Genomic DNA, 12,690 nt, shown 5'->3' on the forward strand with positions numbered 1-12,690 from the left:
TGCATTAATGTTCTAAATCGATTTTTTTGTGAAGGCTTTGCAGTGCCCTGCACAATAATCACCCCTGGAATATTTCTACCTGTCACTAATTTCATTGCAATCTCAGGTTTCTCATTTCGATTCAATTTAGTTAATTGCAAATAAGGAATAGACATTAGAAGGTCATATGTTTAAATCCCAGCAATGCCATACTGCCACTGTTGGCCCCTTGTCCATCAGCTAATTAGATGAAACATGAGATAGCTATTAGTCTAGTTAGCATGGATAAGGGCATTTGTAAAAAGCTGCAAACGTGACTATAAAAACATGAACGTGACCAAATGATGTTTTTGGTGTGATCGACCAGGATTAAGATACTAGGCAAGTTTCAGTAAAAAATAAAAATAAAAATAGTCTGAAGGGTTTGAATATTTATGCAAGCTACATTTTTTTTTAAATGATTTTGACTTTGAAAATGTACTTTAAAAGCATATTAACTGTCTGAGAGAATCTGTGTACATGTTTATATATTCAAGATAAATTGGATGACTTTTAAGTGAATATTTTATAAGGCACTGTAGAAAACTATGGACTGCTAGACAGGTCTCTGTCCAGGGCCATAACCCAAACCCCATTCACTCCACCAGGCCACCTCTGGGCAACAAGAAAAGCCTGAACCTGAACCTCGACCAGGATAAAGTGAGTATGGAAGATTGCAGTGCTTGTTTATGCATAGGTTGAAAAATGTCATTTTTGCCATAACCATCTATAATATTATAAATATTGAATAATTATAGTTGTGACACAGCTGGGGCGACTTGAACTATAATAAACCCTGACTGCTTCACAATTCTTCAAATATATGCAATGAATACCTATAATAACGGGCCATCATGCATAATGCCTGTACACGCATGTGAGAATTTTAGCCACTGGGTTTGTGTGCAATCGGTGTTAAAACGTTTTTTTGGTAGTTTTTGTTGTACTTTGTTTGAACAGAAATGCGTTTTGATTGATGTGTTTTTGATCTTCAAATCTGGATGCGCACGTGGTGACGCACGTCCGCACTCCCCCAGCAGCACCCTCACCCCTTCTTCCCACGGTTATGCAGGTTAAAGTCATTATTCAGGAGGATCAGTTCCTTTACATTGTCTTTGAGATCACTGAAATAGTTTTTCAAATTTTTGATCAGGCTCCAGTTGACGAACATGTAGTCAACATAATCTTCTGATGTTTTGTGAATATTCCTAACATCGTAGTATATTACAGAGCTTCTCATTTTAAGCTCATAGTCATCGACTACCCAGTACAACAAAAGATGAACAGAAGGATATGCCATATTCTTGGGAATGTCAATGGTGATGGTTGTTTTTTGTAGGTCTTGTACAGCTTTAAGAGCTCATCTAAGTCGAGCTGATAGCGGTGGATCACGCTGATGATGGATACTACATGGATTTGAAGTTGTGCGTTGCGTTTCGTGGTGTTCTTCATCTTAAGTCTTGCTGCATGGATGAGCATCTGCAGATGGAAAGCTGCACCGTTAGTCCATTGCTTCATGGAGCGTGAGCTCATCTGGTTATCATGCAGCATGAGTTTTTCAGACGGGTCAGCTGTTCACTCAGTTGTCTCTCCAGGCGTTCAGTCTCCTCTAAAGCTTTTGTGGGTTGGTGTAAATACATGCCCAGGCGTTTGATATACTCCTCCATCGAGTCTCTCACACCCGAAGCCTTTTCCTCGGCGAACACACGGCGCATCATTCCCAGCTTGTTGTCCACATTCCCGCTTTTCACCAAAGACCCGATCGCGATATCGAGCAGTATAGAAATGACCAGTGCGCATAAGCCGACCGCGTTTGGTACATTACTGAAAGCAGATAAAGAAGAGCCCAGGCTACCAATGTAGCCAGGACTCTTACTCAACATCTGGCTAACTGAGGCCTCAAGTTCAGCTGCTGCGTTTAATCCGGAGTATTTAATCAAAGAGGTATCGATCCCAATATCAGGCATTGTTCCAGATGATTCAGCAGCATTCAACAATTGAGAGAAAAAGGGCGTTGGATCTTTTTCAATTGTGTTTCCCATATCGGCGAATAGCAGATAAAAACTAAAACAGTCAAGACACTGTCGGTTTACACTGTACAGAAGGGAGGTTTGCAAGTCAAAATGACTACTGTACCGCCACCAGCTGTGCAGGAGACACTTTACTTTGTATGTATCGCTGCAAACCTCCAAAAGGGAGGAACATCTGCCCCAAGTTGGTTGGGAGACCTCCAAGAAGCAGAGCTCGAATGGGGGGCTGACAGCTAAATCCTGGATGAAGGGCTTCAGAATAGATTCTATCATCTGGTCCTCTCAGCGTAAACAGACAGACAGACAGACAGATAGATAGATAGATAGATACTCGCTCACTCACTCATGCAGTTAACAATAGTGCAGATAAATATGTTGCATATGTACAGCATGTTTATATATGTATACAGTGGGGCAAACAAGTATTTAGTCAGCCACCAATTGTGCAAGTTCTCCCACTTAAAAAGATGAGCGAGGCCTGTAATTTTCATCATAGGTACACTTCAACTATGAGACAAAATAAGAAAAAAAAATCCAGAGAATCACATTGTGTGAATTTTAAAGCATTTATTTGCAAATTATGGTGGAAAATAAGTATTTGGTCACCTACAAAAAAAAGAAAGATTTCTGGCTCTTACAGACCTGTAACTTCTTCTTTAGGAGGCTTCTCTGTCCTCCACTTGTTACCTGTATTAATGGCACCTGTTTGAAGTTGTGAACAGGTGTTTTTTATACTGATAACGAGTTCAAACAGTCAGACTCCAAACTCCACTATGGCCAAGACCAAAGAGCTCTCAAAGGGCACCAGTAACAAAATTGTAGACCTGCACCAGGCTGGGAAGAATGGATCTGCAGTAGGTAAACAACTTGGTGTGAAGGAATCAACTGTGGGATCATTTATTAGAAAATGAAAGACATACAAGACCACTGATAATCTCCCTCGATCTCGGGCTCCACGCAAGATCTCACCCTGTGGGGTCAAAATGATCACAAGAACGGTGAGCAAAAATCCCAGAACCACACTGGGGGACTAAGTGAATGACCTGCAAAGAGCTGGGACCAAAGTAAAAAAGGCTACCATCAGTAACACACTACGCCGCCAGTGACTCAAATCCTGCAGTGCCAGACGTGTCCCCCTGCTTAAGCCAGTACATGTACACACAAGAAGTTGTTACAGGTTTGTAAGAGTCAGAAATCTTTCTTTTTTGTAGGTGACCAAATACTTATTTTCCACCATAATTTGCAAATAAATTCTTTAAAAATCAGACAATGTGATTTTCTCATTTTGTCTCTCATAGTTGAAGTGTACTTATGAAAATTACAGGCCTCTCTCATCTTTTTAAGCAGGAGAACTTGCACAATTGGTGGCTGACTAAGTACTTTTTTGCCCCACCGTGTGTGTGTGTGTGTGTATAATATATATATATATATATATATATATATATATATATATATATATATATATATATATATATATATATATATATATATATATATATATATATATACATACATACAGTGGAACCCGGTTATGTCGATGTCCTAGGGGTCGCCAAAAGCATCGAGGTAACCGATGATCGAGATAAACGAAAATTAAAATGGCGGCAATATATTAACGTGCTTGAAATTTCTTTATGTACATGATGTGCATTAATAAATGAGAATGTGCATGCACGTGTTTTTGAAGGGTTTTTTACACAACAGCGTTGTTTGATTTGTTTGATGAAGGCATGCTATAAAAATACATACAGTACATGTTTATCTGTCAGGAATCCACCTGCCACGCCCCTTCGCCCCCTTCAGCGTGTCAGGTGCTTTCTTGGCCGCTTTCTCTGAAGCACATATGGTGCTCCTTTAGCATCATCACCAGCTCCTTTATTGTTGGTATATGTTGGGTCACGGCGGTCGTTGTTATCGCTCATGCGTTACCCGGTACATGTCTTCACACCGGCACTCTCTCAACGGTTGCTCTTTTTTTCCCAAAGCCGCGCCACGCCCCTACTAACACTACGGACACTAGCACTAACTAACAGCAGAGATTCACCAGTATACAATACAACACCTGTAGCAGCTGTAAGACTTGATTTTTCCGCCACTTTTCCAGAGTTGTTCTGTGGCTGCACCGAGATAACCGACGTTGAATGGCAAATTTTTCCCCCCTTGTGCTCGAGATATTAGGGTTCGGCGACATAAAAAAAGTCGGCATAACCGATAAAAAATTATCAGAAAAAGCGAGAATTTGGCGGTTTCACTTAAAAAACGTCGACTTAATAGGGTTGTCGAGGTAACCGAGGGCGAGATAACTGGGTTCCACTGTATTTCATTTCATCCAAACACAAGTTCCTGGGCGTAACCTTCATTCACCTCACATTTTTAAATAGTGTTAGTACATGCATAGTTAATTATTTGCTCAATAATGTCAGCTCATGAGTGTTATTGTATCTTCATGGTTTTACTTTAAGAGGCCAACAATCACAAACTCATCATTATGAAGCATATACTATAGTTAGTATATATTAAGTCAATGTAATAAGTAATAAAGTCAATGCATGTTTGTCATGATGATTATGTGGCCAATCATCACAAACTCATTATTAATTAAGCAGGTATGAACATAATAAACCTGAGTGGAACAATTTTGTAAAATTAGAGTATGTGAGTGACAGCTGTGTGCTTGGCCACATCCGTGTATTTATATTGCTCATGCCAACATGGATTATCATAATTTTGCAAGAGTGGAATAAAGTAATGATAAATTACTTGCACCTATCCTGTGTCACTTGATTTTTTTGTCTCCTTTTCCTGCAACTTACCACTCTGTGTGCACTCTGTCTTTACCAAAACAGGAATCATTTACACATGTGGAGTGCTCCATGCCTGGGAAGACTGAGTTTATGGTGCTTAATCTGGGGTGATTCATTTAAACACACCTCAAGATCTGCTGTGAGACTTAGACCTCAAGCCTAGATGTTGTTTATGTTTACATCAGATGTGGCAAAACACAACAGATTTATAGTGCACAGTACGAGAATAAAATCTTTGTGAATGTTATATTCTTTTTAACTCCCTTTATTTTGTTCTTATTGGCAGAAATCTGTTCTTCTACTTTTAATTTATGAGAACAGATAACTACTAGATTAAATAGCTCATATTTTATTTAGCATTGTCTTTCTACTTCTATAATATTTACTTTAGCCACAGTATGCATATTTATTGCACATTAGTATGCACATATTATTCTGCATTTATTGTAATTAGCAATTATATATATTCTTTATGAATATATATAATTGCTAATTACAATAAATGCAGAATAATAGGTGCAACATTTTTTGCAACATTTTATATTTTATGGCAGAAAGAGATATAATATAAGCAGTTTACAAAACTTCTAGTTACAGAAAAAACACTTTTTTTTTTTTAAACATAATCATTATCCAGTAGTAGTCAGGAGGAGACTGCAGTGGAGCTGTGATATCAGCAGAGTATGAGAGAATTAAACCGAGTCTTATTTTGGGCAAATCATTTGTCAGCAATGTTGTGAAATATCAAAAATATGTACAATCCTGAATTAATAGTAGGTTATTCAATGGTATATAAACAAATGTATTTTATGTATTAGGTACTTAAAATATTGTAAAATGTTTTCATCTTTATTTTAGACAGGTCACGCAATAGGGTTTTGACAGCAGTCTGCCAAAATAATATGTAGGTGTAAAACAGTTTCAATCTAATTGAAATAAAATTAATTTATGTCCTTGTAATAATCTTTACATAGACAGTGAGTTTCTAAAGGCTGACTTCATTCTTAATGTGTATTTTAGTTGTTTTAGACCTGGCAGTGCTGCTGGTAGTCAACATTTAAATCCATTAAAACATATTAAGTCATTGATATGGTTACACATTAAATACCCCTATAAAATTTCATGTGTGGCAGTACATTTCAGAATATGTTCTTTAAAACCAAACATTTTTTTGCAAATATCCTTTGCCATCTTCATATCCAATTCCAAATTTTGCCATCAAAGGCGATGTTTTTAAATTGGATGTTACAGTGAAATAATACTCTCTGAGGTAAGTTAAGTTGGTTGTAGCCAAATCGATTTGCTTTGCTTTCCTGTCAGGTCACTAACTGTACTAACAACAATCTGAACAAAAACAACAACATAAGGAGGGCAGGAACCAATGAATTTACTGCTAAAGTGTTTACTATAATTTCACCATGAATTGAATAGTGGGATTAATGTTTGATTATATTCAGCATGAGAAAGCTCTAGGGAGGCCTCCATGTGCTGATCCGTACTGATGTTGACGCTCAAAAGTGTGAGGTATTTGAGCGGGTTTCCAGGTGCGAAATAATATCTTAATTCTGTTTCATGGTCTTTTCCTATTATCTCACTCTTGAGGCAAGCAACCTCCAGTACAAGTGCAAAATTTGATCTCTGAGGTAAACCCTTTTAATGAGCTAGAAATTTGAAAACATTTGGAAATGTTGCTTAAGTTTTATATTTTCTTACCACTCACTACCTAATTAATGATATACGCTTTTTTTTCCAGATAACTGTGCTGTTAATGATTCTGTCCCTGTATTTGAACATTTAAACAATTCAACAATTTGGCCAAATTCATGTCAAAGGGGAACCTTGAAGCTACATCAGGCAATTTTAATCAATTCAGTGGATGTGAGAGTGTGAATAGTACAAAGTGTATGAGTGAACACTGGGGTGTCTTGGTCATCCAGGATTGGGGAAAAAGGGTTGAGGTCTCTGCAGTAAAGTGAGAGAAATATCCAAATAGTCACATAAAGATCGAACTTGCACACCTTGCTGTATCTATTGTGCCCCTTGTTTACTTTGAGTTTTATCCCTGGACCTTCCTCAGGAGAGTGTGGCTGGTCTAGCCATGAGGTGGACTTGATAATATTGTCCAAATAGGTATCTGTGAACTGTTGGTGAGGACGATAAAATCCTTCAATGTTTGAGACACTCTTTGTAGCCATGGGGTGAGGACATTAGGAAGTCCATAGACAGAGATTGTAATTAATTTTGGGATCCTGTGGGAACTTCTGTTCAGTTTCTCTTGAGAAGTATGGGTAACTCAGGCACCAGACATGCCAGGAGCATCTATTTGCTAGAGCAGGGTTGCTGGCAATGTGAGGATGATAGTGCTCTTAGAATCTACAGCTCCTTCAGTGTTATTTCGTCACCACATTGGCCTCCAAAATAAAGGCCACAAATGCCCTTGATTGTGTGCAGGAAGAAGTACTCATGCAGGAGCATCACCTACTTATTTCATTAACTGTAGATGCAATTTAGAAATGCAATACTAATATTTAGTTAATAAGAAATGGTCTAAAAACCCTACAAACAAATTGCACTAGAACAGTATACATGCAGCAGATCGTGTGGGGCTTTCTCAATATGCAGTATATGAAATATTAGATTTTATTTGTTATTACTTTTACGAATAGACACTGTCCCAAAGCAGCTTTAGAGAAATAAATAGATACAAATACAAATATTTATACATATAAAATATATATAAGAAATATACATTTTTGTATTAAAAGTGGTCTGAGGAAGGACAACTGGTGAACCGGTGACAGGGTTCTTCTTCTTCTTCTTCTTTTGGCTTCTCCCATAAGGGGTCGCCACAGCGGATCATCAGTCTCTACACCCCCCCTGTCCTCTTAATCTGCCTCTTTTAACCAAACTACCTGCATGTCTTCCCTCACCACATCCATAAACCTTCTCCTTGGTCTTCCTCTTTTCCTCCTTCCTGGTGGTTTCATCCTCAGCATTCTCCTACTAATATACCCCATGTCCCTCCTCTGTCCAAACCATCTCAATCTCACCTCCCTCACCTTGTCTCCAAAACGTCCTACATGCGCTGTCCCTCTAATAAACTCATTTCTAACCCTGTCCATTGTCGTCACTCCCAACGAAAACCTCAACATCTTCAGCTCTGCTACCTCCAGCTCCACCTCCATGTTTACCACTGTGTAGCATCACCTCTTCTTTTAATAAACATAGTATAATCTTCTTCTTCTTCTTCTTCTTTCGGCTGCTCCCATTAGGGGTTGCCACAGCGGATCATCCGTCTCCATACCACCCTGTCCTCTACATCTGCCTCTTTCACACCAACTACCTGCATGTCTTCCTCACCACATCCATGAACCTCCTCCTTGGCCTTCCTCTTTTCCTCCTACCTGGTGGCTCCATCTTCAGCATTCTTCTACCAATATAATTCATGTCCCTTCTCTGCACATGTCCAAACCATCTCAATCTCGCCTCCCTCACCTTGTCACCAAAACATCCTACATGTGCTGTCCCTCTAATAAACTCATTTCTAATCTTGTCCATCCTCGTCACTCCCAACGAAAACCTTAACATCTTCAGCTCTGCTACCTCCAGCTCTGCCTCCTGCCTTTTACTCAATGCCACTGTCTCTAATCCATACAACATCGCAGGTCTCACCACAGTCCTATAAACTTTCCCTTTCATTCTTGCAGATACCCTACTATCACAAATCACTCCTGTCACTCTTCTCCACCCACTCCACCCTGCCTGCACTCTTTTCTTTACTTCTCTAACACACTCTCCATTACTTTGCACTGTTGACCCCAGGTACCTGAACTCCTCCACCTTCTCCACCTCTTCTCCCTGCAACCGCATCACTCCACTGCCCTCCCTCTCATTCACACACATGTACTCTGTCTTACTCCTACTGACTTTCATTCCCCTTCTCTCCAGCGCATATCTCCACCTCTCCAGGCTCTTCTCAACCTGCTCTACTCTCACCACAAATCACAATATCATCTGCAAACATCATAGTCCAGGAGACTCCTGTCTGACCTCGTCCGTCAACCTGTCCATCACCACTGCAAACAGGAAAGGGCTCAGGGCCGATCCTTGATGCAGTCCAACCTTCACTCTGAACCAGTCTGTCGTACCTACTGCACACTTCACTGCCGTCACACTGTCCTCATACATGTCCTGCACCACCCTTACATACTTCTCTGACACACCTGACTTCCTCATACAATACCACAACTCCTCTCTTGGCACTCTGTCGACGCTTTCTCTAAATCCACAAATACACAATGCAATTCCTTCTGTCCTTCTCTATACTTCTCCATCAACATCCTCAAAGCAAATAAGGCATCTGTGGTGCACTTCCTCGGCATGAAACCATACTGTTGCTCACAGATGGTCACCTCTTCTCTCAGCCTGGCTTCCACTACTCTTTCCCATAACTTCATGGTGTGACTGATCAACTTAATTCCCCTGTAGTTACTGCAGGTCTGCACATCTCCTTATGCTTAAAGATCGGTACCAGCACACTCCTTCTCCATTCCTCAGGCATCCTCTCCCCTTCCAGAATCCTGTTAAACAATCTGGTTAAAAACTCCACTGCCATCTCTCCTAAACATCTCCACGCCTACCGGTATGTCATCTGGTCCAACCGACTTTCCATTCTTCATCCTCTTAATCGCTGCTCTCACTTCCTCCTTACTAATCCTATCTACATCCTGCTTCACCAACTCCACATCCTCCAACCTTCTCTCTCTGTGATTTTCCTCATTCATCAGCTGCTCAAAACACTCCCTCCACCTTCTCAACACACTCTCCTCACTAGTCAACACATTTCCTCTCCATCCTTTATTGCTCTAACTTGCAGTACATCCTTCCCAGCTCGGTCCCTCTGCCTGGCCAATCGGTATAACTCCTTTTCTCCTTCCTTAGTGTCCAACCTCTTATACAGCTCCTCATATGCCTTTTCCTTGGCTTTTGCCACATCCCTTTTTACCTGCTGCCACATCTCCTTGTACTCCTGCCTACTTTTCTCATCACTCTGTCGATCCCACTTCTGTTTTGCCAACCTCTTTCCCCTAATGCTCTCCTGCACTTCCTCATTCCACCACCACGTCTCCTTGTCTTGCTTTCTATTTCCAGATGTCACACCAAGTACTTTTCTAGCTGCCTCCTCATCACTCCTGCAGTAGTTCCCCAATCATCCGCACCTCTTCACCACCACCGAGCCCCTGTCTGACCTCTTCCCTGAACCTCACACTACACTCTTCCTCCTTCAGTTTCCACCATCTTATTCTTCTTTCAATCCTTACATTCCTCCTCTTCTTCTTCGCCTCCAAAACCATCCTACAGACCACCATCCGATGCTGTCTAGCTACACTGTCCCCGCCAACACCTTACAGTCTCCAATCTCCTTCAGGTTGCATCTCCTGCATAGCACATAGTCCACCTGTGTGCACCTTCCTCCACTCTATACGCCACCCTATGATCCTCCTTCTTCTTAAAATACGTGTTCACCACTGCCATTTCCATCCTTTTAGCAAAATCTACCACCATCTGCCCTTCCACATTCCTCTCCTTAAAACCATACCTACCCATCACCTCCTCATCACCTCTGTTCCCTTCACCTACATGCCCATTAAAGTCTGCCCCAATCACCAATCGTTCTTTCCTAGGTACACCATCTACCACTTCATCTAATTCACTCCAGAATCTTTCCTTTTCCTCCATCTCACAGCCAACTTGTGGAGCATAGGCACTGATGACATTTATCATCATCCTTCAACTTCCACCTTCACGATCATCACCCTATCAGAAACTCTCTTCACCTCCACTACACTCTTACTGTACTCTTCCTTCAGAATCACCCCTACACCATTTCTCTTCCCATCCACACCATGATAAAACAGTTTAAATCCACCTCCAATGTTCCTGGCCTTACTCCCTTTCCACTTGGTCTCCTGAACACACAGCATATCTACCTTTCTCCTCTCCATCATATCAGCTATCTCTCCCTTTACCCGTCATAGTACCAACATTTAAAGTACCAACCCGAACCTCTACTCTCCTACACTGCTCCTTTTCCTGCCGTCTCTGTAGGCGTCTTCCTCCTCTCCTTCTCCTCCTTGACCAACAGTAGCCCAATTTCCACCGGTACCCTGTCGGCTAACGATACCTGTGGCGGTCGTTGTTAACCCGGGCCTCGACCGATCCGGTATGAGATTCTCCTTTGTGATCCGCATATTTGATTTGGCACATGTTTTACGCTGGATGCCCTTCCTAACGCAACCCTCCCCATTTACCCGGGCTTGGGACCGGCACTAAGAGTGCACTGGCTTGTGCCCCCCTAATGGCTGGGTTAATAAACATAGTATAATCATTTATCATAAAATATTATTTCAGCCATATAACTTTTTCACAGAAATTGGTCCTTGTTGACATTATGTATAGGCTACTTGTATTTGAGTTATTGAATCTTATACAATTTTCTAAACAAAAAAAGCCTTAACATGGTTAAATATAAAAATTGTATCTTAGAGAATCAGACTGCTTGGGTACTGATTAATGTGAAGGGCTACCAGTTTGATACACACTTCTGAAATAACAAATTTGGTCAATTTACCTTTAATTATATGTTATTATTAATAATTAATGATATTCATCTATATCAGGGTGTCAAACTCAATTGCACATGGGGCCAAAACTCAAAGCACACTTTAGGACACGGGCCGTACAGGATAAACATTTATTAAACACACTAAAACAATGTTTTTTTTTTAAAACATAAATATGAATAAAAACAGAGGGGAATATTATTCCAGAATAAATAAAATTAAACTTTAAATAACTTAAAATATTTTGCTCTCCTGTCAAAATTATACAAGTTAGAAATATGAACATGCTGCAAAAAAACCCTGAACAAATAAATAAAAATTGTGCTTTTAAGTAAACGTTAAAACAACAGCAAATTAAAACAATCAGATTTATTTGCTTTTATGCCATTTTATTAAAAATTATCTTAAACTTTAAATAACTTGAAATATTTTGCTCTCCATAAAAATATCTCCTGTTAAACACAAGACGTCTCACAGCTTCATCATGCAGCTCTTCATAAACTCTCCCTCAGTAAATAACCTGCTGATGTGCCTCTGATTTCTCCTCTGTTTTCACACCAGCTTCACTTTGTGATTTTGCTCTGGTGAAAAACATCTGCTGAAATGTCAGATTCTTCTTTAACTCTTCTCCTTTCTGTATCTTCTGCTCTGCATTCAGGTTTTTCAGCTTCTCATGATATTTTGTCTCGTAGATCGTCTTAGATTCAATTCCTTAATTACAGCCACATTTGCTCCACAAATAAAAGAAACACGTGTTTACCGCCAGGGTCAGTAAACATTTACTCAGAATCCCATCGGTGTTGAAAGGCTCAGTTTTCAGAATCAACTTTTCTCTTCGCCACTGTGAGGCGCTGTTTCACAATAACTGTACAATAGGGTTAAATACATCAACAGAAGCTCGACTTGATTGATGCTGGAATGTTCTCAGGTAGTCTAGCGTTCGGTAAGGCAGCTAAAGCGCTGCATTATGGGATCTGTAGTTTGTGTTATCAGAGCTTCATATCGCCGGGACATTGATTATAATAATAATAGATCTATATAAAATCATCTTGCGGGCCGGATATAATTGTACGTCGGTCCGAATTTGTCCGCGGGCCTTGAGTTTGACACCCCTGATGTATGTGGATGTGATGTATGTGTACCACTGATCATGTTAATGATTTCTCACAATAATTATCATCAATGTTTAACAAGGTAAGAAACAGCAATTTTTAG

Source organism: Silurus meridionalis, chromosome 3 (assembly GCF_014805685.1).
Source record: "Silurus meridionalis isolate SWU-2019-XX chromosome 3, ASM1480568v1, whole genome shotgun sequence".
Taxonomy (NCBI): Eukaryota; Metazoa; Chordata; class Actinopteri; order Siluriformes; family Siluridae; genus Silurus; species Silurus meridionalis.